Below are 27,921 nucleotides of genomic sequence, written 5' to 3'. Positions count from 1 at the left end.
ACTGGTGCACTGCCTACATAGGGGGGCTGTGGCCTTCCAGGTCACCCACCATGGCTTGCTGAGCCCTCCACCTCTGCATAAGCATTTGGCTTGAAGTGAGATCAACACTTGCTCCCATCCTTCCTTTCCTCTTCCATTTCCTCTGGGAAAGCGGGGAGCCCAAGCCAACTCATGTATGGCCTTTGGTCCTTCTTACTCCACATTTATATCCTGCTCTCCAGGAGCGCTGGCCTTTCCCGGCATGAATGCCACCCGCAGATCTGCAAGGGCTGAATGTATTTACATACATAGAAAGAGAGACAGAGAGCAGAGACAGGTGCGTAGTTAATCCCCATTGCAGAAGAGAAACCTGAGAACCAGAGGGATGAAGTCACTTTCCCCAGGGTTACTCAGCTAGCAAATGTCAGCTCTGGGTCTGGAAGTCACATCTCCTGAACTCTCACCAGTGCCATTGGCACGACTCTCAGCCTCTGACAGTTGCTCCCACACATGGACACGGCAGGCTCTTCAGACTTCTCTTGTCCTTCATCCGTGGAGGAAAACAGGAACACAGCCTCACCCCTCACGAGTCCTGTGTCCTGCAGGCCAGTCTGTGGGCCCTTCCTCAGGTCTAGATCCAGGCCTTGAAGAGTTCCTCAGAAGACAGCACAGTTGTGGCACAGACATCCACCTCTTCCCTTCTGCAGCTGATTAACTTCTGGGGTGAATTGGTTACTTTCTGAAAATTAATTTTCATCGATGATTATTACATGTCACTAGTAGAAAGTAGTGAGAGTAAAGAGTGTCACAAAAATCCCAATTATTTGATGAAATTTCAAGCTGTTAAAAAAATCCCAAAGACAATTCCAACCCCTAGATCAGTGACTTACAGCATTTGTTGAGGTCATCTCCCAGTTCATTGCCAAGCTATTCCCTCCAGGCCCTGATGCGTCAGTGCTCCAAAATTCCAGAATTCGGGGGGCGGGGGTGGGGGGGAACTAACCATTTTCCACCAAGAGCTGAAGAATAATGAACTAGTCTAAGATGCTTCATGAACAGCAACTATCACAGTGTCAAGTCCAGAGAAGGTGCTCATAAATGCAGTCTCTTTCTTGCTCATTTTTTTTTCTGAGACCTTGGTGCATAATCATTGCTAGTTGCAAACATGCAGATACCCATTTATTCAAAGGGACTTCATTGCTAGTATGCTCACCTCCACAAATTCTCTGTGTTCTTCTATAGTTACCTCCCACTGACCTCCTGGTCATCACTCCTAAAGTACATGCACACAAATGAACAGGCATGATGGTTTCCACCACCTTGGTCTCCTAGACATCAGCATGATCCAGCCAATCACCCTTGATCCTGTTTCTAAAGAGGCAGCTTCAGGGGTTTACTCTTGGTGTCCAACCGACAATAAGAAAAGATACCACACAAGAAGGGCCCTCTGAGCAGGAGTGTTAGCCTGGAGCAGCCATCAATTTACTGCTGCTGGTCCTAGTCAGATTCTCAGGACCCTGACTGCCAAACCTGTAGTGGTTTGCTTGATTATTTTTAAATCCTAGAGCAGTGCTGTCCAGTGAAAGCAATGAGAGCCACATATGCAATTTTTAAAATCTAGCAGCACATTTTAAAAAGTAAAAAGAAATAGGTGGAGTTATTGTTAGTGATATACTTTATTTAACAGATACACCAAAATATTGTCATTTAACATGCAGTAAAAAATTACTAAAATTTTTCAAATCTTTTGTACTGTCCTCCCAATCTATCACACATGACTTTAAAGGACAGCACAATTCTAAAACATTTAAATTAAATAATCCCAGCAGCTCAGAAGGCTGAAGCAGGAGGATTGTGAGTTAAAGGCCAGCCTCAGCAAAAGCAGTGTGCTAAGCAACTCAGGGAGAATCTGACTCTAAATAAAATTCAAAATAGGGCTGGGGATGTGGCTCAGTGGTCAAGTGCCACTGAGTTCAGTCTCCGGTACCCCTCAAAAAAAAAAATTAAACATTGTTGCACAATTAGAACTAACTTTCAAGCAAGGTTCCAATGATATTTTAAAAATATGTGTTATCATTTTTTTTAAATTTAGTTGTAGTTTATTTATTTTATTTGTTTTTATTTTTATGTGGTGCCAGATCAAACCCAGTGCCTCATGCATGCTAGGCGAGTGCTCTACCACTGAGCCACAACCCAGGCCCCCCAAAATATGTTTTCAATATTTAAAAATCATGAGATTTCTCATAAGGATCTGGACTTCGAGGTTTCCTATTTACAACTTGGAGATCTCAGACTGGGGTGTAGCTTGGTGGGAAAATGCATGTCTAGTTGGGTTTGATCACCAGCACTGCAAAAAATAAATAAATGAATCTTGGAGGTCTGGCAGCACTGGCTCAGACCTTTGTGGCAACCTTCTGGAGCTAAAAAGCAGCTGCTTTCTTTAGATGGAATGATTTTCCCTGGGTCCATCACCCTCTTCTTATTGAGTGATGGTCATTGTACTGCATTGACATTTTTTTCCAGTATCTATTTGATCCCCAAAAGCATCTGAACTCACAAATGCCACTTTCTGTGAAGCACACAAGGCCACATTTGGGGTGGTCCATTGTTACTAACTTGGGGCCATCTCTATGCTTGCCACCCACCTTATAGTAGAATATGACAGCAAGAAAAGAAAGAATGAAGTCAGTCACAGAAAGGAAAGAAAGACCCTTTAGCACCAAAGCCCCATCCCTGCGAAGCAACTATGGATGAAAGACATGGGGAAAAATTATATTTTTAAATAGAGAATATACACTGGACCGAATTAACATGATTGTCCTTGCATGGGTACTTTTGCTTTGACTGTTACATGGTGATATAAACTTTAATGGAAAGGAATTCTTCATGGCACATTTCAGAGTGCAGCCATCCCAATTGTAAAATTGTAGATATAGACATGTAACATTTCACCCACACAGATAAAATAAGCACAAACCTGGAAGGACATTTTGGAGAATTGCCAAAGATTTCCGATTGGTAATTTTCTACAGTTTAATTGGCAAGATGAGTGGATTTTGCAAGGCTGGCTGGAAATCGCTTTTTTTTTTTAACAGTTTGGAGGATTATGTATAAACAATGCAACTGTCAGAGAAGCTAGGCTCTGCTGAGAGAAGGGGGATGGTGGTAGTGATGCCCGGCTCCAGAATGTGTTTGGGATTTAATGGACACTAATGATCTATCTCTCACACAGCACCGTGGGGAAATTCATTGACTCAGAGAATCTGTCCACTTTAGAAATCCAGGGGAAAAAACAGAATAGAAGTTGGAATATCCAGGGAGGCATCTAGAGAGGTGGCCAGATGCACCGTGTGGGAACTGCTGGCTTCTGCTTCTCCCCACCATGGCACGGGCACATCCCCACCATGACCCCGGGCACACTCACTCCTGTGCTCTGTGTTCCCTGGAGTAGAATAAGAATCCTAGGCTAGTGCAGAGCTAGGAACACCGGCAGGGCCCCTAGTCTTTGGGAGTCACTATGAAGTCCAAATTGCCCCCCATGTCCCCACGCCATCCCCACCAAAGACAAAGCATAGTCCAGACTTCCAATGTTCCCACACATGCTCTTTACCCTGATGCCCTTGGCGGATCAGTTGAATATATTGTGTTGGAGTATGTTATTGAATGTAGCCACTGTTGGAACTGTAGAAAGGGACCAAGAAGGTTCAGCAGGACAGTTCAGAAGAGAAAAACTGTGTATGACTCCTGAAATGGCAAGCATCCTGGGCTGGGCAAACACCAGGTTGTGTTTATGCCAGGTCCTGGGAGAAAGCAGAGGTGGTCTCAGGGAGGTGCCTATACCCTGGAGAAAGGAGATCTCTCCTAGACCCTCTGATTAGAAATTGCTGTGGTTTGAATATGTTCTCCCAAAAGCATGTATTGCAAACTGAATTCCCAAGGAAACAGCCTTAAGGTGGGACCTTTGAGAGATGATTAGCTGAGGGCTCTACTTTCACCAATGGATTGATGATGATCATAAAAGGACTTGAGAATGGGAAAAAGAACCTACAGAATAGGAGAAAAACTGTGCTGCTTCTTCTGACAGAGAATTAATAGCCAGAATATATAAAGAACTCAAAAAATTCAGCATCAAAAAAACTCAGCCAGGCTCTGTGGTGCACGCCTGTAATCCCAGCAGCTGGGAATGCTGAGGCAGAAGGATCCCAAGTTTAAAGCCAGTTCAGCAAAAACGTGGTGCGAAGCAACTCAGTGAGACCCTGTCTCTAAATAAAATGCAAAACAGGGCTGGGGATGTGGCTCAGTGGTTGAGTGTCCCTGAGTTCAATCCCTGGTATTCCCCCCCCAAAAAAAACCCCTCAATTTATTAATGAGCAAATGAATTAAACAGATGTCTCAAAAGAAGAAATGCAAATGGCCAACAAATACATTAAAAAAATGTTCAACATAATTAGCAATTGGAGAAATGCAAACCAAAACTAAAATGAGATTTCATCTCACTTCAGTTAGAATGGCAACATCAAGCACACAAACAATAATAAATGCTGAAGAGGACATGGAGAGAAAGGAACACTTCTATACTGTTAGTAGGATTGTATATTACTACAGCCACTACGGAAATCAGCACGGAGATTCCTCAAAAGACTAAGAATGAAACCACCATATGACCCAGCTATACCACTCCTCAGTATTTATCCTGAAGAATTAGTTGTTATACTGTAGTGATCCATGCACACCCATGTTTATAGCAGCACAATTCACAATAGCCAAACTGTGGAACCAGCCTAGGTGTCCTTCGATGGATGAATGGATAAAGAAAATGTGGTATATATACACAATGGAGTTTCAGCCAGTCATAAAGAATGGAACTTAAGAATATTATGTTAAGCAAAATAAGTCAAACCCAAAGGTCAAAGGTCATATTTTCCTCAGAACCAAATGAACTTCTATTGTTTATGAATTACCCAATCTGTGATATTCTATTCTAGCAATACAGACTGAGACAGGTGCTCTTCTCCAAAAACCAAAAAACCCACAAAAAGCATGCCATGCCCACCTAAGGCCTAAGGTACAGCCCTCTGATCAGCGTCATGCTGCAAGGAAAGAGGAAGCTTATTTACCAAGGTGTCTGGGAGGACCACTACGGGGCAGCAGGAGTACTGGAGCAGCTGACCCATTTTCCAGATGGAGAACGGCACAATCACGAAGATCAGCATGAAGCCAAGGAAGGCAAACAGGGCCAGGGCCAGCGGGAGAGCCTCTTCTGGAGACAGAAAGACAAGAAGATGCTTAGAAACCACAATAAAGGGGAAGCCTCCAAACCCAGGCCTCCCCTGACCCCTGGAGTTGACGCCGAATGTCAATCAAGACAGCAGAAGCCAGAAACCTGAGATTTGATAATGTGCCCTGGTGACCAAAATTGCCGCCATTTTTCTAAAATCTAAATTTTAGATTTAATCTAGAAAATCTAGATTAAGGTATGCTTTCCAGAAAGCTCCAGAAAAGATTAAAATATCTTTCTCAGGAAGGGGAAGGGAGGAGCATTGTGTGTGAAGGCAAGAGTGGTGTTAGCACATACCTGGCACAGCTGCCAGAGGAAGGCACCCGGCCAGGCCCCAGAACTGGCTGGGTGGTAACCGAAAACAAAGTGTTTTGCAATTTGCTCTTGGCACTGATCCATCTTATGGAGGAGAATATTAAGTCCGGAAAACAGTCACATAATAACTATGATATATCAAGCCCCTGTTATGTGGCTCCTCCTTCCAGCTCTATGCTGGGGGCTGGGTGGTAAATCCCTGTTTCTCTGCTTTTATAAGATGATTCTATGCTCAGAATGGATAGGCAATTTACCCCAGGTCACACAGATAGGGTTAGCTCCAAAGCCCATAATTATTGTAATTGTAAATGTAGCAGAAAGGACCAGACCTGGGCATCTGGAGATGCAGAAGGGGAATGCAGTATTTTCCCATCTCTGTTCTGTGTAACCTGGAGTAGCTCATTTAAGTGCCCCCTGGTCGGGTAGCTAGCTCAAAATGTGAAGGGTAACTTAGCCAGAGAGGTTGTGGAGAAGCTGGTACTCACACAAGTGGCTGGGGCCATGCATATTGTTTCAAAGATTTTGAAAATTATTTTAGCAGTGTACATTGAGAGATACACAAATGTTCATACCCTTTCAATCCACTCCTATGATTTCAATTCCAAAAAAATAATTCCAAGAAAGGAAATAATTATATGCACCGGTCTGTTCATGGAAACTTCTGGAATACAGCAACAGAACCCCCTTCTCTGCCCAGAGTGGTCCCTGCCCCTCCCACCCCTCCAGGCATGTTCTGGTACATTTTCCTCATGGAACCCACTGATACCATCCCATCTTTTGCTTGTTGGGAATCTGTCTCCACTAGAGGGGAGGTTCTTGAGAGCAGGGATTTCCCTGCTGTATCCAAGTGCACAGGCCAGGATTTGGCACACAGTGAATACTCAGTAAATATTCATTTAATAAAAGAATGAATATCATCTTCAAAAGCAAATGAAAGCTAGGTGTGGTGGCGCCTGCCTGTAATCCCAGTGGATCGGGAGGCTGATGCAGAGGAATCACAAGTTCAAAGCCAGCCTCAGTAAAAGCAAGGTGCTAAGCAACTCAGTAAGACCCTGTCTCTAAGTAAAATGTAAAATAGGACTGGAGACATGACTCAGTGGCTGAGTGACCCTAAGTTCAATCCCTGGTACCTCCCCTCCCCCCAAAAAGCAAACAGAAGTGATTCAAATACCCAATAAAGGGGATTCACCAGAATGGTAGGCTAGTCATTCAGCTATTAAAATGAGAATTGGGACAAATACACACTTGGTTACTACAGCATGGTTTATAGTGGCAAAGGACTAGAAAACACAAAATATTCTCATTAATAAGGAGATATTAAATATACTGGTTTACTATGCAGCATTTAAAAAAACTGAGGTGGACCCAAAGATACCAACATAAAATGATGCTTATGATATATTGCCAAGTGAAGACGAGCCAGGCACAGAACACTAGGTATGGGATAGGCCCCTTTGTGTGTGTGAGCACTGGAATCACACAGACAGTACTGGGAGGATTAAATGCCAGACTCACCAAAGGAAACCTCCTGAGTGGTATATGGGGAAGAGTGGACAATATTTAACTCTGACCCTTTTTAAAACTTCTGTGTTGATTGGATTTTTTTAAACAAGACATGATTTTTTTTGAAAGTGAATAAAATAATAATCAGAAAATTTACATGGGAACAGTTATAGATATGTTAGTTATTGGGGAAAAACAGAAAAATAGGCACAGTATTTATATGCTATAGAACTCCGACGTGTAGGTAATGACTGAGGGCTATGCTCCTTTGGAGGGCAATTTGAAAACAGCAATCAAAATTAAAGGTCTATATCTTCAACCAAGTCAATCTACCTCGAATAATTTATTCTTCAAATAAATGTATACCAGAAAAATTATCTTTTTTTTCCTCACAATGTTGGGAGGGTCAAACTTAAGGTCTTGTGCATGCTAGACAAGCCCTCTACCACTGAGCTACACACCCATCCTTGGCAAAATAATCAATGTATTAGCGGAAATTAATTAGAGCACTGGCTGTAATAGAAAAATATTTTGGGAAAAACTAAGTGCCCATTAATAGGGGACTAGTTAAATCAGTTATTTCATATACATATAATGAAATAGTATGTAGCAATAATGAAGGATAAAGGAACTATTTTATTAATACAGCAAAATCTATAAGATACATAAAATGAAAAAGACAAGATCCAGAAAAATGTATAGAACATGCCACCATTTTTGCTAGCCTCAGCAACAGAGAGATGCTAAGCAACTCAGACAGACCCCTGACTCTAAATAAAATACAAAATAGGGCTAGGGATGTGGCTCAGGGGTCAAGTGCCCCTGAGTTCAATCACTAGTACCCACCCTACAAAGAAAAGGAAAGGCAATATATGTAAACATATTCTCATTTACTTGTATATGCATTAAAAAGTCTTCAGAAGTATATGCAAGAAGTCCGTATCTATGGTAGAGGGTATAGGAATTTTATGGGTGGGGAAAATGGATATGGAAAATAAAATTTCCATGTGTCTCTTATATTTTTTGCACCATATGAATGTACTATATATTCAAGGCTAAAAGATCACTCACACACACACAAGTGGTGATATTTGAATGGTAGGATCATAGGATGTAGAATTTTGTTGGGTTTATTTTTTCCAAAAGTGTTTTCAAGTTATTCAAGTTTTTAGACCATAACATTTCAAGGGGGGTCTGGAGGTGTAGCTAAGTAGTAGAAAAGTTGCCTCGCACCTGTGAGGCAATGAGTTCAATCCTTAGCACCACATAAAAAAATTAATTAATTAAAGGTATTGTGTCCATCTACAACTAAAAAAAAAATTTTTTTTAACGTCAAGGGGGGAAAAAAAGAGGCTTCTGGAGACACTCCATAAAGCCCCTTCCAATAAAAGAAACTGTGGCATTGTATGGTGTATGACCTCCTTTCCAGGCTCACCAAGGAACCTGGTGGCCTCTCCTGCAGCCACCTCTAATCACAGGCAGTATTCATCAGCCTTGACACATCTGGCCCAGGGAGGAGAAAGCTCTCACGGGGAGAGTGACAGCTGTTTAAAGATCCCCACCCAGCACTAAGATGGCCTCCTGCACACATTCACCACCGGAACCCACCCAGGTCTGTGAAATCAAGGGAAGGCTCAGAATCAAAGGCACCTGAGCATGCACCAAGAGGGGCTGTCACCTCTGCAGGGGCCCAAGGGACAGGCAGATCTTCTTTACCTTGCACCTCTGGTTGAAGGCACTGTGCCTCCTGATGACCTTCACCAGAGACTGGGCCTTCACACAGTATGTGGCTCCTGGGTCCATGGTTTCCAGGTGCACAGGAACGCCCCTACTCCTCACCACTTTGTTCTGTTCCTTTGGGAGAATAGAAAACACAGTTATTCTCTGAGGGTAGCAGAACTGGAAAGGTTGAGGAGAGCCAGGAAGGGAACACTGCAGAAATTTCCTATCTGGGGTACGTACAGAATGTTCCCTGTTACTCACGCATGTTTGCACTCACTTGCTCGTTTATCCACTCACGTTTATTAGGCACCTAATAAGTATCAGGCACTGTTCCAGGAACAGGGACAGAGCATATAATGAATGAGGCAAAGTCTCTGCTGTTGTAGAGCTTTCGTGGGGAAGACCAACAATATATACATACATGTCAGGTGGCCATAAAAGCTGTGCAGAGAAAAGGCAAGGGGCTAGAGAGTGACAGGGAGGCACTAGTTTAGACAATGTGGTTAGCGGAAACCTTTCTGAAAGGATGATACTTGAGCAGAGACTGGAAATTTGTAAATCTGACTGGACAAGGATTTGGCATGGTCACTGCTGCCACAGAGATCAGTGCATAAAATCAGAGAGCTGGTGGGCCATGCCTCCCCACTTGCCCATCCATCCCTCTGTCTATGCACTCCGCTGTCCACCTTTCCACATCCACCGCGTGCCCCGGGCCTGTGCTCTGCATCTGAGCCTGCAGAGGCTTGTGTAGGCTGAGCCTAGGTGACTCAGGGCACATACTTCTCTTTCAGCACTGGCCCTGCCAGTTACAAGGGTGGGGAGCCACTCTGTCCCAAAGAATCTGAGGGAGCTGTGTGCTGCCTCCTGCCAGGTGCTGACCCTGTCCCCAGCACCACTCCACCTGTGTGGTTGGCAATGCCATGTCCTATCAGTTGGCTCTGACCTCATGGGGATAAGGGCTGGTATTATTGCCTGCCCTACCTGCCCCCACCCACCTTCCAGGGGACACTTCCCAACCTAAAGCCCCTATTGAGTGTGTGGCAGGGCATATGCACTGCCCTCAGACACCACTAAGTGATCTGGGATACCTCCAGTCTGAAAGGGTCTTATCAGAGACCAACTAGCTCCTGCAACCACTAAGCTTGGCCCGATGAGCATGAACAATGGGATTCCTCTCCAAAGACTTTGGTCTTGGGAAACTGAATACCTAGAACTGGAAGTAGGGATAAAGGGGAGAGGATACTGTGAGAGGCCTCAGGCTCAGAGGCCTTGAGTGGCTGGGAAGGCACCATCATAGGCATATGTTGGAAGGTGTGATGAAGGGCAGATTCTGGGAGTAAGCTGGGCAGGGAGCCACAGGAAGAGGACTCAGCGGAAGGAAGCAAGGCCACCACAGGTAGGGGTCCCTGGAGAAAGGAGACTCTGCCAGCTCTGCTCAGGTATTCTGTGAGAGCCTATATTAATACTCTGAGAAAGCCCATTACTTCCTGGTGCTGATGGGAGCGGGCTTCTAGGCCCTGTCTCCCTCTCAGCTTGGACAGGGGCTCCATGGATTTGAGGGTCCCCTCACTTTCCATTGGTGCCCTACCCCTTCTGCTGCTGCTGTTTTGTGAGGGCTGGACTCCACTCACCTGGACTACAGCAGCCTTCCCACGGGGAGGGGCAGCTCCCTCCCAGGCTTTCTGCATGGCCTACCTGCTCCTAATTAAATGGGCTTATTCATAAGGCAGCTCCTGGCTGGCTGCCCCCTTCTGTTCCCTGCCAAGATCCACACCCTCAAGAGGCTTGTACCAGCCTCGTAGGCTCTTGAAATCATCCAGTTGATCTGGAACACCCTGGCCAGCTTCCCTTAACTGGCTGAGATCAGCTGATGAGAGAGGGGAAAAGTCCATTCAAAAGATGTTCCAGGTCAATCTAGTTTAGTTCGGGGCATGAGGCTGTCCCCCAAACTTCAGCAGATCTGCCTGAAAATGTTCCCAGCTAAGACCAAAGTGGACTAAGGCATTTTTATTTTTTAAAGAGGCCCACGGAATGGTCAGCATCTAGTCATATCTCCCTCCACAGGCTTCACCCAGAGCTGCTCATTCTCAGGCTGCCCAGACAGTGAGCACTGCAGGACCTGGCTCTCCTCACCCACCCTCAGAGAGCTGTGCCATCTCCCCGCAAAGCCTGACTCACCTTGGCACCAGGCTCCCTCCTCCAGTAGGCCACAAGGAACTCAAACTGTGGCCCCAGGTCTTCCAGTTCAATGACCAGGTGGAAGCCATCCTTGGACACCTCCATCCTGGGTGGGGTGAGGATGGCTGTTGGCAAGACAAGGGCAGAATCAAAGCCAGTCCCAGGCAGGACCACTTTTTTAATGATGAATGAATGAAACCCAAATGGCAAAGATTTACTATGATTCTGGTTTTTTTTTTGGCCTCTTAACTTCGGTAAAGTCTTCTATTCTTTTCCAGAAATATATATACTCAAGAAAAGAGGAAAAGGGATTACATACTCAAGTAGACATTATTACTTTCCCTTCTAAAATTGTGTGCTCCAGGTTCCACTAACCTAATATTCTAGTAGACATTGCTCTTCACCTTGGCTCATCTAATGAGCAGATGCCGTTTCTTAATGCTTGCCAAACACCTGCCTGAACTTGGATCTATGTGGAGCATAGCTGGGCCCCATCTTTTCCCCTTAGGAATGAACATACCTAGCAGGGCATGTGCATCCCTATAGTTCTCATAGATAGTAGCATGTACAGGCATCTGAATACTTTCAGACATCTGCAAACCACCAGAGGCCTGTGGATAGGTTAGCTATTCTGTTCTAGGCCTCATCTCACATCCTGACAGAGGGATATTATTGGCAAGTCAAAGGCTTTTTACAAATTTTAACATTGACTCTAGAAATTACAATTTAAATATAAATATCATCTTTTACATTACTTGGATCCCAAAGAGAGAGGAATCCCCACCAGCAGGCCAAGAACAGAAGGGGTCACAGAGGCAGCTCCCACCCCCTCGCTACTGATGATGAATCCATATGTGCCTTGCAGACCCAGGTCCTCTGACCTCCATCTTTATGGAGGATAGATATTATTAGAGAAAATGACCCAAAGTTCAGAGAAGAATTTTTTGACAGTGTTGGGCCAGGAACCTCTGTCTAAGCATTCTGCATACTTGTCTCATTTAATCCACCCAGGAAACCTAAGAGGGTACATATTATTCTGTTTGTATGGAAATGTTAAGGGACTTTCCCAGAATCACAGTTAATGACCAGAATTTGAGCCCATATCTATGTTTCTAGCTCCCCCATGAGGGGTGTTTATTCTTTGTACTAGGCAATCCCAAGTCCAGCTATAATTAAAATAACTAGGAAGAATTTTGAACTCCCAATGACCAGGATGCACACAAATCAGTCAAATCAGACCCTCCAGGAATGGGCCCCAGGAGTGTGGTTCTCAAGCTCCTCCTCGACTCCAGCATGCAGTTGAGGCTAAGAACCTCTGCTCCCAACAAGGTTAAGGGCAGAAGATCCTCTATAGGGGAGCCTTAAAGAAGGATTCCTGGGGAAAAGTCAGAGTGGCCTTTTACAAACAGAAAAGGACAGACGGAATGCCTTTAAGAGATCACCAAGCCACCCAGCCCAGTTGCTGATTCCTCTGTGCAGGGATAGCTCAAGAACACATCTTCAACCTTCTGATGCAAGTACGGGCTCCTTTCTTCAGCTTCCCCTGCAACAAGACCTTTTCCTGTTTATTCTGGCCTTCTCAGCCCATGTTTGACAGCACAGCCCTGCCCACATAGTTTGGAAGGCACTCCCTTATCTATTTGACCCCAGTCTTCCTTCCAACAGCTGCCAATCCCCAGCAATAGTCTTGGCATCTCCCAGGTGCCAGAGGGAGGTGGTGCTGGGTGCTACCTGGATACTGCAGGCAGAGGCAGAGCTGCAGTGCCCTCCCCCAGTGCCTAGGATCCTGCCATTTCCACTAAGTCCTCCCATTGCCTGGGAAGGAGGCCAGAGGGAGGAATCCATTTTTGGCACCACAATTCCTACTGGTATTTCATTCCAACAATCCTGTTCCTGCCCCACCCCTCCACTCCTCTGTTCTCTGGCTCTCGACTCCAGGCATCCCTAGAGCAAAAAATGATAACACCTACCCACAGTTGAGTGCTATGGTAGGATAGCACTCCGCTGAGTAATTTACACATTTCTTCTCATGTGATCCCTACAACTATCCAGTGAAGCGACCTGTTGCCCCTTTTACAGAGAAAAAGGCAGGGACCCAAGCATCAAGTGACTGAACTGGGATTTGAACCACATCCCTCAAGTTCCATGGAGCCAACTTCCCTTTCAAAGCTGTCTTCATCTTCCTCAGCCTCTTGCTTGGGTACCCCCACCTTCTAAGCCCCCACCTTCTAAGGTCCACCCAATGTCACAAGTTCCTTGACCACCCTGACCTTGTCCCATTACTTCCTCTGCCCTCACTCACAGCAGAGAATCTTCTGCCACCTCTGAATAAAAGGCTACCAAAGGCCCTTGCCCTTGTTCTTCCTGCTGCTCCCAACCATCTGCATTCTCACCCACACCTGCTTAGGGGAAGAGCTGCCCTGTTGCTTCCCACCTCCATCAGTCTTCCACCCCGGCAACCACACTGTCATCCCCTCCATTCCATGAGGTCACTTTCTTGAGGACCCGTGCAGGGGCCTCCTTCAGCCTTTTCTCCCTCCATGACCTTCCAGCCCATCCATCTTCTCTCCATAGACATGTTAAACCCTGAGGTTCCCCAAGACCCCAGGATCTCTTTGTCTCCCATATCTTCTCCCTGGATAATCTTATACTCTCCCAAATCTTTAGCTACCAACTCTGGTGTTGTGTGTCTCTGGCTTTGACCTCTCTGAGGCCCAGATCCTGATGTCCAGCTGCCAGTCAGGCATCCATGGCATGTTATTCTGCTGGAATCTCCATCACAAAGGGCACAGAGACACAGATGTCTCTCATTGCTCAAGACCAGTTGCTTCTCCCAGTGTCTCTGCTTTGGATGGCATTCTCTCTGACTCTGATCAGAAGCTGGACACCATCACCATCTCTCCCAGCCCTATCCCCTAATAACTGGTCTCCAAGCCTCGTCCTTTCTAACTCATCATGTCTCTTGAATTCATCCTTTCCTCCTCCTCCTCCATGCTTGGGACTTGGCTCCATCTTGAATCAGCTGGAGTGTTACAACCCTCTCCTCGCTCTTCCTCTGCTCTGGACAGGCTTGCCCATTCCAGGTCACTTTCCACACAGCAGCCAGAAGGATTGTGCTGTGAGACAGACCTTGCCTAGACACTCTCTCTTTCATGGCTACCTTCTGTTGACTTGACAAGCTTCATATCAAAGCCACTTGGATAGCTGCTTCTCTACCCCCTGCCATCCATCAAGTCCTGGCTTCTACTATTTTCCACCTCTGCACATCCTGTCATACTCTGGCCATTGCTTGCACTCAGCTATATGTAAACACCTACCTGGATTCTTGTCTTCTTTTTCAATCATTTTCCAGGTACTATAGCAATTAGAAGAGTCATTTCCCAGCAACCGCAGAAGGGTACTATTTCTCATGGCCATTAAAGAAATAGATCTTTTTAAACAACAAAGTTGCTGACAGTCAGTAAATATGGAATTCAGGAGGCACCAGAAGGGAGGCAGTATAAGATTTATGGAGGTACGAGTGGTGTAATCAGAGGCAATCTTAGAGCTATCTCCCTATTTCCGGAATAGCCAGGTTCCCAATGCCAGGGTCTCCACCATCCACAAACCCTGACCAAGACAGTCAGCAACGACATCCAAAGTCAAAGAACCAAAGAGAGGGAAGTGATCAGCAATTTTAAAAATATATCAGCGAGCTGGGAGTTTAGCTCAGTGGTTGCACGCTTGCCTAGCCCATGTGAGGCACTGGGTTTGATCCTCAGCACCTCATTAAATAAATCAACAAACAAATAAAAACAAAGGTATCATGTCCATCTATAACTAAAAATATTTTTCAAAAATGTATCAGTAAGAGTGGTTTACATCCACCATACTCTGGCTTTGCAAGATTATTTTGATGATAAAAAGGATCCTGAAAGTCTTGGTGAACATGAGAAGGGGAGCATGGTAGAGCAGAGAGTAAGGAAAAAAAGTGCCTTACTTGAGTTTTGATTAAAGGGGTGCTTCAGGGTGCTCCAGGCAGAAGTCTGGGAGCCCAATGTGGCCCTGACGCGGAGTTTGTAAAGGACTGTGGCAGTGATGTCATCCGTGACGTCACACTTGGGTTCTTCAATGACTGTGCACCAGCTGATGGGGATCCAGATCCAGCTTATGTACAGGCTCTCGTACTCTCTGGCCAAAGAAAAGAAGATGCAGTGTCACACCAACCCCTTGACCCAGGCGCAAAGGTGATGGGAACTGTCTCCATTCTCCCACTCTTCATAGCATTTGCTCCCCACCCCCAGCTCCTCCACTCTCTTCCCTCACCAACCATCCATTCTTCACTCCTTTTGTCACCAGCCAAGGGAAACCTAGACATGAACCCCAATCTGTGTATTTCTCTCCATGTCCACAGTCAGCACCCTTATCTCAGCCACCCTCATGTCCTGCCTTGCTGAGGTCTCCCAGCCTCCGCTCTTGCTATTCTTCAAGCCATTCACCACCCTCAGCATACCACGACATTTCTGTCTTCCATGGCTTTTTACAGCACTTAGAATGGAATCCAAACTCATCCCCATTGCTATAGGATTCTGGCCTTCTCTCTCTCTTTTTGCCACACTGACCTCCTGGTCATTTCTCCCAGAATGCTGATCTCTTAATTCCAAAGGACCTTTGACCAGCTGTTCACTCTCTCAAATGATCTGTCCCTGCTGTTCACAGGGATGGTTCCTTGCAGATCTGATGTAAGAATCACCACCTCAGAGAGGCCTTTCCAACCACCTATTATAAAGCAGCTGCAGAGTCAGCCCTTTTGCCTCAGCCTTACAGTTGTTCTAGCACAAATCACTCTCTGAAATTGCCTCAAGTATTGCTACCCAGTAGAACTTTCTGAATTGATGGAAATGTTCAGTACTGGTAGTGCTCAATATGGCAGCCACTAGCCACATATGGCCCTGGAGCATACAAAATGTGACCGGTGTGACTGGGAAGCAGATATTTGAGTTTAATTTAAATTAATTTAAACTTAAATAACTCCCTGTAGCTAAAGGATACCATATTGAAAAAGAATGGACCTAGTATATTTTCTGCCCATCTCCTCCTTCATATATTAAGTTCCCTATATCCAGAAATGTTGTCAGCTGTGTCTTGAGCCCACAATACTTACACACTTCTAAATAATGTGATCAGTTTGTATTTACTGCCAATGAAATACATTGAGCACTTTCTCTGCTGCTGCTGTCACTACTCAACAGTTGCAAATTCCTGGAGAAGACTAGAGCCTGGTAGGCCCCAGGGCCAGCTGATCTTTAGGGTGAATATTTGTTTTGGCTTCTAAGTACAAGACTATATATAGTCAAGAAAACTGAGATCTCTCTCTCCTCCCAAAGGATCTGGGTCTCCAATGATTTGTCCATCTCAAGTCAGGGTCAAACTCTTTGGACAGCTGACTCACTGTTGAAAAGAAGCCACAATAAAATGTATGTCTACACATTCATGTTTCTAGAGAGTTCACTGTCAAAACCAAAGGGCAGTTCCTTGCTTTCTTGACTCTTTCAATGCCCACTCACACATAGGGGGAAGATCATTGGAGATAATCCATCCCTGGGCTCACAAGGCCTCCTTGAGCCAAGAAGGAAGGGGCTGTGTCTCCAGGAACTAATTGCTGTCTGAGGGAGGAAAAATTATTCAAACAAAAACCAATCACTCACCCCTCATACTCAACAGAACAGTGTACTGTTTCTCCAAGCAGGATCACTTGGCTCCATGTCAAGAGATGCTTCATGTTGGTTGAGTTCACAGAGAGGATCTGAGGGGCAGGCAGACTGGCCACTCCATCTGAGTGAAGGCAGAGAGGAAGGCTGAGGGGTGGCTGACATGGGGGAATGCCACAGCTTCAGACTGGTAGCGTCCAGTGAAAGGCCACACAGGTTTATGAATGATGACAACTCCAATTTTATCATACTTGTGTTAATGCTAAGTTTTGGCTACCATAGTTATAATTCTGCCTTTGTGATAAAAAAGGAATATTAACAATAATAATGGGTAATCTTAAGCAAGATCTTATATTCTATTAAGCTATGTGCTAGATTGTTCCTTTAATCCTCATTACCCCACTGGGACTAAGGACCATTGGTTCATCCACTATACAAATGAGAAAACCAAACCATATCATATAGGCATGATATGTATGTACTTATTTTAACAAACATATAAAAATTGTACATATTTATGGTACACCTACCACATGGTGCTTTGATACACACACATATTGTGTAATGTTCAAATCAGTATCTATCTATTCAAACATGTATTATTGCTTTGTGGGGAAAAAACATCCAAAGTCCTTCCTTCCAACCTTTTAGAAATATCTAATACATTATCTATACTCACTCTACTGTGCAATATCAGAATTTTTTTCACACCAATTCATGTCTTTATATAGTACAATTCTTATTACACATATATATCACAATTTTTCATATCTCTGTTTGTATATAAAGTATATTGACACCCAATTTGTGTCTTCATACATGTACTTTGGTTAATGATGTCCATCATTTCCACCATCCTTGCTAATCCCCTGCCCCCTCTCTTTCCTTTTCACCCCTCTTTCCTATCTAGAATTCATCTATTCCTCCCATGCTCCTCCTCCCTACCCCATTATGAGTCAACCTCCTTATATCGAAGAAAACATTCGGCATTTTTTGGGGGGGAATTGGCTAATTTCACTTAGTATCATCTTCTCCAACACCATCCATTTACCTGCAAATACCATGATTTTATTCTCTCATATTGCTGAGTAAAATTCCATTGAGTATATATGCCACATTTTTTTATATCCATTCATCCACTGAAGGACATCTAGGTTGGCTCCACAGTTTAGCTATTATGAATTGTGCTGCTATAAACATTGATGTGGCTGTGTCCCTGTAGTATGCTGATTTTAAGTCTTTTGGGTATAGCCAGAGGAGAGAGATAGCTGGGTCAAATGGTGGTTCCATTGCCAGATTTCCAAGGAATCTCCATACTGCTTTCCATATTGGCTGCACCAATTTGCAGTCCCACCAGCAATGTATGAGTGTGCCTTTTCCCCTACATCCTCCCCTACACTTATGGTTGTTGTCTTCATAATAGCTGCCATTCAGAATATCAGAATTTCTCAAATCTAAATATAATTTAGTACCTGTTGGCCAAACTGTTTCCTCTTCCCTCCCTCTCTCCTACTCCCCCCATGCTCTGGTAATCACCACTCTGTTCTACATCTCTATGAGATCCACGTTTTGGGATCCCACATCTGAATAAGATCATGTAATATCTCTGATTCTGCCTGGTTTCATTTAATGTAATATCCTCCAGTTACATCCACGATGTTGCAAATGAAATAATTTCATCCTTTTTATGGACAAACAGTATTCCACTGTACATGTACCACAGTTTTGTCTTTTTATAAATTAATAATTTAGGTTATTTCCATCTCTTGTCTATTGTGAATAGTGCTGCAATGAACACAGGGATGTAGATATCTATTCAACATACTGATTTCATTTCCTTTGGATATATACCCAGTAGTATGATTGCTGGATCATATGGTAGTCTTATTTTTTAATTTTTTGAGAAAGCTCCAGTTTTCAATAGTCACTATATTAATTTATATTTCTAACAATAGTGTGCAAATATTCCCATACTTGTCAGTACTTGTTATCTTTAATCTCTTTGATAATAGACATTTGTTTTTGGTCTGTCCTGGAAATTAAACCCAGAGTCTTAAACATGCTAGGCAAGCATTCTGCCATTGAGCTACAACCCAACCCTGATAAGTCACTCTTACTGGGGTGAGGTGTTAAATCATTGTGGTTTTGATTTTGCATTTACCTTATGATTAATGATATTGAACATTTTTCATATACTTGTTAGCCATTTGTGTGTCTTTTTAAAAATAAATGTCTATTTAGATCTATTATCCATTTTTTCAATCAGATTATTTGGGTGTTTTGTTTGTTTTGCTATTTGAATTCCTTATATATGAAGGACATTGCTTATGACAGGCCCTTATTCCAGGCTTTGATGCAGTCATGTGCTATGTCACCTTAAGCAACTTGAATTAACCTGAGCCTCCCACTCCTTTGTGGCAAACCCATGCAGGCTCTTGCCAGCTTCTTGTCATATTCCTCTCCTGCTCATGCCAAGATTTGGTATGGAAGCACATCCCTTCATGACCTCTAACAGTGCAAAATGGGCCATCAGCTTCCAGGTGGGGAGTGCAGGCTCGGGTCAGCTATGAAGTGAGTCCAGTCATAAGAGGTGCTAAGCCAGCCTAGAGACTCCACCCCAGAGCAATTGCAAGGCCATGAGCCAATCTGGGACATAAGTATCTGCTCACATAGATGTGTGTGGTACACCCAGAATGGTTTGCTCAGAATGAAAGAAGCCTGTGAAGCTGAATCTACTCTCATAAGGACTTTGGGTACCCCAAAGCGTAACCTTGCAGGTAACCCCAGAGTGATCTTGACCCTCTACTGAAATCCTCTCTTCTCCATTTTACATGCTCCTATTTTAATGCCCAACACCTGCTTCTCTTTGCTGTTATAATCACAGTGATAACATCAACAGCACAGTGGAGTGAGGGGACAGCTGGGGCCCTCTGTGCCTATCTCCATATTGGCACCTGTTGTTTGTTATCAAGCCCTCTTACCACAAAGAAATGGGGCCAGGGGGCTTCTGGGGACACCCCATCTGATTCCCTTGCCTCTTCTCTAATGTAGGACACTAGTGATACACCTTCATCTCACACGTACTAGCCACAGTCAGCCCTATGAGGAAACACCTGGGGCACCCACAAGGAGGCTTCCTGACCTCCCAATTTTTCACTTTGAAATCATCAAAGAGATGGAAAGAAAAAAGGCCATGTGGGGGTGGGGGTGGGACAGGAGGGTGAAGCATGGTCTCCTCTGACATCCTTCCTCTGGGAAAATTTAAAAAAAAACTATTTTGGAAATATGAACCTGTATAAATGTAAGGCTACATTTCATATAATAAAAATTAAGTATTAATATAATTTATTCATTAATATACTTCAATTATATACTTTAAAAGCCCTCAAAAATTAAGTCTTCAGACCCAGATGGTTTCACTAGAGAATCCTCTGACATCCTTCCTCTGGGAAAAATTTAAAAAAAAAACTATTTTGGAAATATGAAGCTGTATAAATGTAAGGCTACATTTCATATAATAAAAATTAAGTATTAATATAATTTATTCATTAATATACTTCAATTATATACCTTATTTTTTTTATTGTTGGTCGTTCAAAACATTACACAGTTCTTAATACATCATCTTTCACAGTTTGATTCAAGTGGGTTATGAACTCCCAACTTTACCCCGTATACAGATTGCTGTTTCACATCAGTTACCCTTCCATTGATTGACATATTGCCTTTCTAGTGTCTGATGTATTCTGCTGTCTGTCCTATTCTCTACTATCCCCCCTCCCCTCCCCTCCCCTCCCCTCCCCTTTTCTCATCCCTGTTTAATGTAAATCTTCTTCTCAAGCTCTTCGTCCTTGCCCTGTCCTTGTTTACTCCCCTTATATCAAAGGGGTCATTTGGTATTTGTTTTTTAACGATTGACTAGCTTCACTTAGCATAATCTGCTCTAATGCCATCCATTTCCCTCCAAATTCTATGATTTTGTCGTTCCTTAATGCAGAGTAATACTCCATTGTGTATAAATGCCACATTTTTTTATCCATTCATCTATTGAAGGGCATCTAGGCTGATTCCATAATCTTGCTATAGTGAATTGTGCTGCTATGAACATCGTTGTAGCAGTGTCTCTGTAACATGCTCTTATTAGGTCTTTAGGGAATAGTCCGAGAAGGGGAATAGCTGGGTCAAATGGAGGTTCCATTCCCAGCTTTCCAAGAAATCTCCATACTGCTTTCCAAATTGGCTGCACCAATTTGCAGTCCCACCAGCAATGAACAAGAGTGCCCTTTTCCCCGCATCCTCTCCAGCACTTATTGTTGTTTGACTTCCTAATGGCTGCCAATCTTACTGGAGTGAGGTGGTATCTTAGGGTAGTTTTGATTTGCATTTCTCTAACTGCTAGCGATGGTGAGCATTTTTTCATGTACTTATTGATTGATTGTATGTCCTCCTCTGAGAACTGTCTGTTCAGGTCCTTGGCCCATTTATTGATTGGGTTATTTGTTTCAATTATATACTTTAAAAGCCCTCAAAAATTAAGTCTTCAGACCCAGATGGTTTCACTAGAGAATCCTCTGACATCCTTCCTCTGGGAAAATTTAAAAAAAAAAACTATTTTGGAAATATGAAGCTGTATAAATGTAAGGCTACATTTCATATAATAAAAATTAAGTATTAATATAATTTATTCATTAATATACTTCAATTATATACTTTAAAAGCCCTCAAAAATTAAGTCTTCAGACCCAGATGGTTTCACTAGAGAATGCTACCAAACATTTACAGAAGAATTAACACAAACTTTACACACACTATTTCAATACATAGAAGAGGAAAGAAAACTTTCCAACTTATTTTATGAGGCTAGTATTACCCTGATGGCAAAACCAGACAAAGATAATTTATATTTTGTTTGTTTGTTTACAATGCTGGAGATTGAACACAGAGTCTTGTATGTGCTAGGCAAATTCTCTACCACTGAGATACAGCCCCAACCCAAACAAAAATAACTTGCATAAGTGTTTTTACGAACTTAGGTGCAAAAAAAATCAACAAAATATTAGTAAACCAAATCTAATAATGTATAAAAATTATGACCAAGTAGGATTTTTTCCAGGTATGCAAGGGTGGTTCAACATTTAAAAGTCAACTAGTGCAATCCACCATGTCAATAAACTAAAAAAGAAAAACCACATCTTTTCAGTTGACACAGAAAAAGTATTTATAAAACCTAACACTCATACATGATTAAAACAAAACAAAGTCTCTCTTCAATTAAAAAGAGCAAAGAGTTTATGTGAACTTGAGAAAGACCATCCACAGAAAGTCTACAGCTATGATTTTAGCAACATAGTAAGAGACTGAATTCTTCCCCACTAAGAACAAGAACATGCAAGGATTTCCACTCTCACCACTCTTATTCAACAGAATACTAGAAATTCTAGTCACTGTATTAAGGAATGCAAAAGAATAAAAAAATACAGATTAGAAAGGAAGGAGTAAAACTCCCTCAATTTACAGATGATATAATAGCATATATAGAAAATCCTATGGAATAAAACAAGAACAAAAACAATTCTTGATATTCCAAGTAAGTTCGAAAGACATAAGATAAACAAAAATTAATCATATTTCCATAGATTAGCAATGAAGATTTACACATAGAAATTAAAACTACAATCACTCAAAAAAACAGTGAAATGCATGAATGCAAATCCAACAAAATATATCAGGATTGATATGGAGAAAAGTTTTCAATGTTGATGTGAAAAACTAAAAAAGACTTAAATAAATGGAGAGACATATCATGTTCACGGATCGGAATATTCAAAATAGTTCAGATGGCAATTCTCCTCCAAACTGACACACAGGTTTCACACAATTCTATCAAAGGCCTGTCAAGATTGTTTTTGTAAATTTTATTTTAAAAGGCAAAGGAATTAGAATAACCAAAACTACTTTTTCTTCTCTGTGTGTGTGTGTGTGTGTGTGTGTATACACACACACTCAGCATGTGCTGAGCAGCTAACTAACCCAAACTAAAATAATTTTGCAAATAAAGCAGAGGAACTAATCTACTCAATTCCAAGAATTATAATAAAAATTGGAAGCACTCCCTCTAAAAACTGGAACAATACAGGGATGCTCTCTTTCACCACTCCTATTCAACATTGTCCTTAAATTCTAGCCAGAGCAATTAGACAGATGAAAGAAATTAAAGGAATATGAAAATAGGAAATAGGAAAAGAAGAACTCAAACTATCATTATTTGCTGACAACATGATTCTATAGAGGAACCAAGAAACTCCACCAGAAAACTTCTAAAATTAATAAATGAATTCAGCAAAGTAGCAGGATATAAAATCAATACCCATAAATCAAATGCATTTCTATACATCAGTGATGAATCTTCTGAAAAAGAAATTAGAAAAACTACTCCATTCACAATAACCTCAAAAAAAAAAAAACTTGGGAATCAACAAAAGAGGTGAAAGACCTGTACAATGAAAACTACAGAACACTAAAAAAAGAAATTGAAGAACACCTTAGAAGATGGAACAATCTCCATGCTCTTTGAAAGGCAAAATTAATATTGTCAAAATGGCCATACTACCCAAAGTGCTATTCAGATTCAATGTGATTCCAATTAAAATCCCATCATTCCTTATAGAAATAGAAAAAGCAATCATGACATTCATTTAAAAAAATACAAGACCCAGAATAGCCAAAGCAATCCTTAGCAAGAAGAGTGAAGTAGGAGACAACACAATACCGGGCCTTAAACTATACTACAAAGCTATAGTAACAAAAAATGGCATGATATTAGCACCAAAACAGACATGTAGGGCAATGGTATAGAATAGAAGACACAGAGACAAATCCACATCAAGACAGTTATCTCATACTAGACAAGAAGCCCACTCATTCCATCAGCACACTCTACCTTGTCACCCTGATGGTCTCTTCATTGTCATCACCATTTTTTTTTAATTTTGTAGGGAAGTTTTAGGGTCACAGCAAAACTAAATGGAATGTCAACAGGGTTCTCTGCCATGGACTGAATGAATGTCCTCCTCCTCCATTTTCTCTCTCCTGTGTGAGGACACAGCAAGAAGATACCCATTTGAAAAAGGGCCTTCATCAGGAACTGAATTGGCCAGCACTTTGATCTTAGTCCCCCAAGCCTTCAAACCTGGGAAGGAAAAGTTTGTTGGTTAAGCCATCCAGTCTGTGGCATTTTGCTATGGCATCCCAAGATGGCTACCACATTGACATAGGCTCTTTCACATACACAAAACCCCCTTGCCATCAAGATCGCACACATCAGAGTCTTGCACTTGTTGAAATCAATGAACCAATATAGAGACATCACATTTCTTTTGCAAATATTTTCTCCCAGTCTATGGCTTATCTCGTTCTCATGACAGTGTTTCATCATCTAACATTTTTATGTCTAATTATGTATGCACAAAGAATATCTAGTGCATGCCACAGCTTATGAATACATATTTGCAGGATACTGAAGGGTAAATATCCAGAATCAGAATTGTTGGGTCAGTGTGTTTGCATTACTAATCAGTGTTACCAAACTAACCTTCTTATGTGTTAAATCCATTTAATTCTCTTACCAGCAATGTAACTATACTCCCACTAGACACTCATTAAAACAGTGGACTGTTAAACTTTAGACTCCTAATGGACAAACCATCCAACATACTCTAGAGAATGTACAAGTGCCATAAGAAGAAAATACGGTTAGCCTACAGCAATGGGCAGCTGATGCCCCAGGCTGGGAGGAGCACTGGCCATGGCACCAGGGCTGCTGGGCAGCAGAAGCCTCCACAGCCCTGCAGGGAGCCTGGAGCACAGCTCTGCAGAACCATGGTCAGCCCTGGACAGATGCACATGAGTTCCCATCACAGGCTAGAGTGTGGCAGTCCCAGATGCATGCCTGTCATGCCAGCCACCAGGGAGGCTGAGGAAGAGGAACCTTTGAGGTCAGCCTTGGCAATTAGACCTTGTGGCCAAGGGGGAAAAATTACAAGGGTCTCTGAGGGTGGAGCTCAGGTAGGTCACTTGCCTAACAGGCTCAAGGACCTGGGTTCAATCCCCAGAACCACACATACACCAAAAAGTGACCTTGGAACATAGTTTAAAATGATGGGTCAGGTACACAGAAGGAACCAGGAGAGGGTTTTTAAAGTGAGGACTTAAACCCCAGAATCCACAGGTGCGACAGGAAAACAAAAGGACACAGAGTCAGTAACACCTGAAATACCTGGGCGGGTCTGTCTTTTAAGCCGCCTCCTGCCCCCAGGTCACCTGGGCTCCTCCGTCGCCCTCCCCTCTCCAGGGGGCCTGCGGGTCAGGCCACCTCTTCTCTGAGGTCCACGGTGCAGGCCACACTGCTGAGGCCACCGCATCCTGAACAGGACCCTGCAAATCAAAACCCACCCGCTGTGACCAGCAGCTCCACTGAGGAGAGCCCTCAGGTGAGAACCAGGACAGCGGGGTCGGGCGGTGGGCGCTGTGGGGACCGCCCTGACGGCTCCAGGGGACAGGCAGCCCGGGACCGAAGCTCCAGGGCGGCGGCAGAGTCCTCCGGGTCCCACCCTCGTGTGGGCGCCTAGATCGGGGCCACTGCGACAGCTCACCTTCTCAGCTTCTGGATCCCGGGAGCCAGACCCACCACACCCTGAGCTGCAGCCCTGCCTCCAGGGCGCTACTTCCGGGCTCCTCCCACACGGAGCTGCGCAAGGTGGTCCTTTAGCCAGGGATAGAAGGTAATAATAGCCCAAAGGCTTATTTGGGCTCATGGTTCTGGGGGATCCATCCCTAGACCTTGTGACTCCCCCACTACTTTGGGGCTTTGGAGTGCACAATGGAACAAACTGCTGACATCATGAGCTAGGAAGCAAAGAAAAACAGAGGATGGGCATGAGGTCCCAGAATGTACCTTGGGGTGCTCCCTCAGTGACCTAGGCCCTACTTCCTAAAGGCCCGTAGGACCTCCCCATAGCATCACCCTGCAGACCCAGCTTCCAACTCATGGACCTGAGGGATACACTCTTCCAAACCAAAGCAGTGTTGGAACATAAGGGAGACTCTCTCTTCTAGGTACCAAAGCACTGCAAGTGGAATATCCCTGCCTATTCTGGGCTCCTCGTGCTGCCAAACAACATGCACGGGGAGGGGTGCTATGTTGCCTATGCTAGTAGTCCCAATGGCCAAGGGAAGATCTGCTCTACAGTGGGGCAGGGAGAGCCAGGTCTGGAGTCTTGCAGGTGCATTGGACATCTCTTATTATATTTCCATGTCCCACTGTACAAGTTTATGGAAAAAAACTATAGCAACCCAAGTAAGACGGGACTGCCAGTGGAGTTCCCATAGGAGAGGAAGGTGGGATCACTCTGCCAGCTAAAGATCCCTGTTTAGCAAAGGCTGAGGGGATCATGGAGCAGGTGAAGGGATGTCATTACCCCGTGGGTCCTGGGACCAGCTACAGAAGCAGGGTTTCTGCAGTCATGCTGCTGTTACTTCATTGTTGCCTGCAGTCCCACTACTTCATATAGAGGATGTCGCTGGTGGCTCCCTTTCTGTTTCAGGTGGGAGTGTGACTGTAACAAACTACCATAGGTAGGGTAGCTTATAAACAATGGAAATTTATAAGGACACCAGTTGCATTCCTGAAAGCCCCACCCTCATGTCACTGAGGCTTCACCTCTTAAGACCATCATATGGGGGGTTAGGGATCCACACATGAATCTGGGGGACACAATCATTCAGACCATACCAATGACCAAGCTGACATTAGCTTCCAGAGATATGGTAGCTTTTTCCCACCCATATTAAAGAGTGAATATTGAGGCGCGAAGGTGCAGACTGGGTGGGATTAGACTCTCCACATCGTTGGTCCTTCCATCGGCCCCAGGAGGCTGACCTCTGTGGATTCTGTTCCACTGGCAATCTTGCCTTCTGGTTGGCATCTGGGTTCTCCCATTGAAGAGACCCACCCAGAAATGGGGAGGAAAGCGAGGGTGAGGTCTTATTCCCTGACTGCCTTTCTAGGGTGTCATCTCCAGCTGGTCTTGTCCCTCTCCTCTCAGGGATGGCTTCATAGGTGTAGGACTGGCACAGCTACACAGGGTCCCACATTCAGAATGGCCCTGGCTGTGCAGAGGCCATCCTGAAATTCTTAATAATTTGCTTTGAGTTTGCATTTTAAAGGAAGTTCAATCGGGATAGCAGAGCATGGGCCAGGACCTGGAGCCTTGCCTCAGGAGAGGCCCATCTCCCAAGATGGGCTCTCAGCCACCTGCTTTCCCACTGAGTGCCCTGGCCTCACATGGCCTTCCCTTCTCCCCTGGTGCAGCAACTGCTGCCATGATACCCCCCAGGTAAGGTGTGGGTGCATGGGGAGTTAGGGTAGGGTGCCCACACCTGGGGCATGGCTGTGGCCGTCCTCCACCATCCCACAAGTCGGCAGCACCCTGGCCATTTCCATAGGCACCTCTTGAAGGGTTGAGCCTTTTCCCCAGCTCCTGCAGGTGCCTGGTGCATCCTGGGGTGAAGGTTTTAATTCCTGGGGGGTTGCTTTTCCTGCCATGTTGGCTGGGGTGGCAGCTCTTGGGAATGAAGGATGCCTGGCTCCACTTGCTCGCCTCCTGCTGGGGCGTGACACATCCACCCAGTCCTGTGGCTGGAGGCAGCAGAACCCTGCAGTGGGGAGGAAGGCTCTGCTCAGATCCAGAGCAGATGCCTGCGAGGGTCTGTAACCTCTCTGGAGGGAGTGCGACTCTAAATAGTCAATGAAAAGCAACATGACAGAGAGAGAGAAGGAGAACGGAAAACACGAGAGAGGAAGAGGGGAGGAGGAGGAACCCCTGAAGACACTGTAATACCTCTCAGGTGACCGTGCCTTCTGGACAAAGGGCTTTGCCTTCTTACTCTGCTCTGGCCCCTCTGAACACAGACATGTCTCCATCCTCCCTGCTCCTCCTTGCGGAAGCAGCAGCGTCTCCCTCTCCCTTTGACCTGGGGAGGAACTGAGGAGGGTGCCAGATCAGCCTGGCTAGCCCTAAAGATTATTCTAGAGCCCCTGTCCTTTTATAAGTCATCCTTTAATTAAACCCGCCTCAGATCCTCCTGCCACAGCAGGTCCTTCGCCCCTGGGCCAATTCGCTGTGTCACGTGGACAGCCCAGCGCAACTGGGGCCTTCTGCCAGCCTGCTGGGGCAGAGTCCCCTGGCGCGGCCCAGA

The 27,921-nt window shown here is 44.2% G+C and overlaps 1 pseudogene; it reads right to left on the bottom strand.

Moving 5' to 3' along the window:
- LOC144371898 (interleukin-20 receptor subunit beta-like) lies at window positions 1-25,478 on the bottom strand (annotated as a pseudogene).
- Window positions 25,479-27,921: the final 2,443 nt, after the last annotated feature.

This window comes from Ictidomys tridecemlineatus, chromosome Y (assembly GCF_052094955.1).
Source record: "Ictidomys tridecemlineatus isolate mIctTri1 chromosome Y, mIctTri1.hap1, whole genome shotgun sequence".
Taxonomy (NCBI): Eukaryota; Metazoa; Chordata; class Mammalia; order Rodentia; family Sciuridae; genus Ictidomys; species Ictidomys tridecemlineatus.
This window is presented reverse-complemented; position numbering and strand designations above follow the sequence as displayed.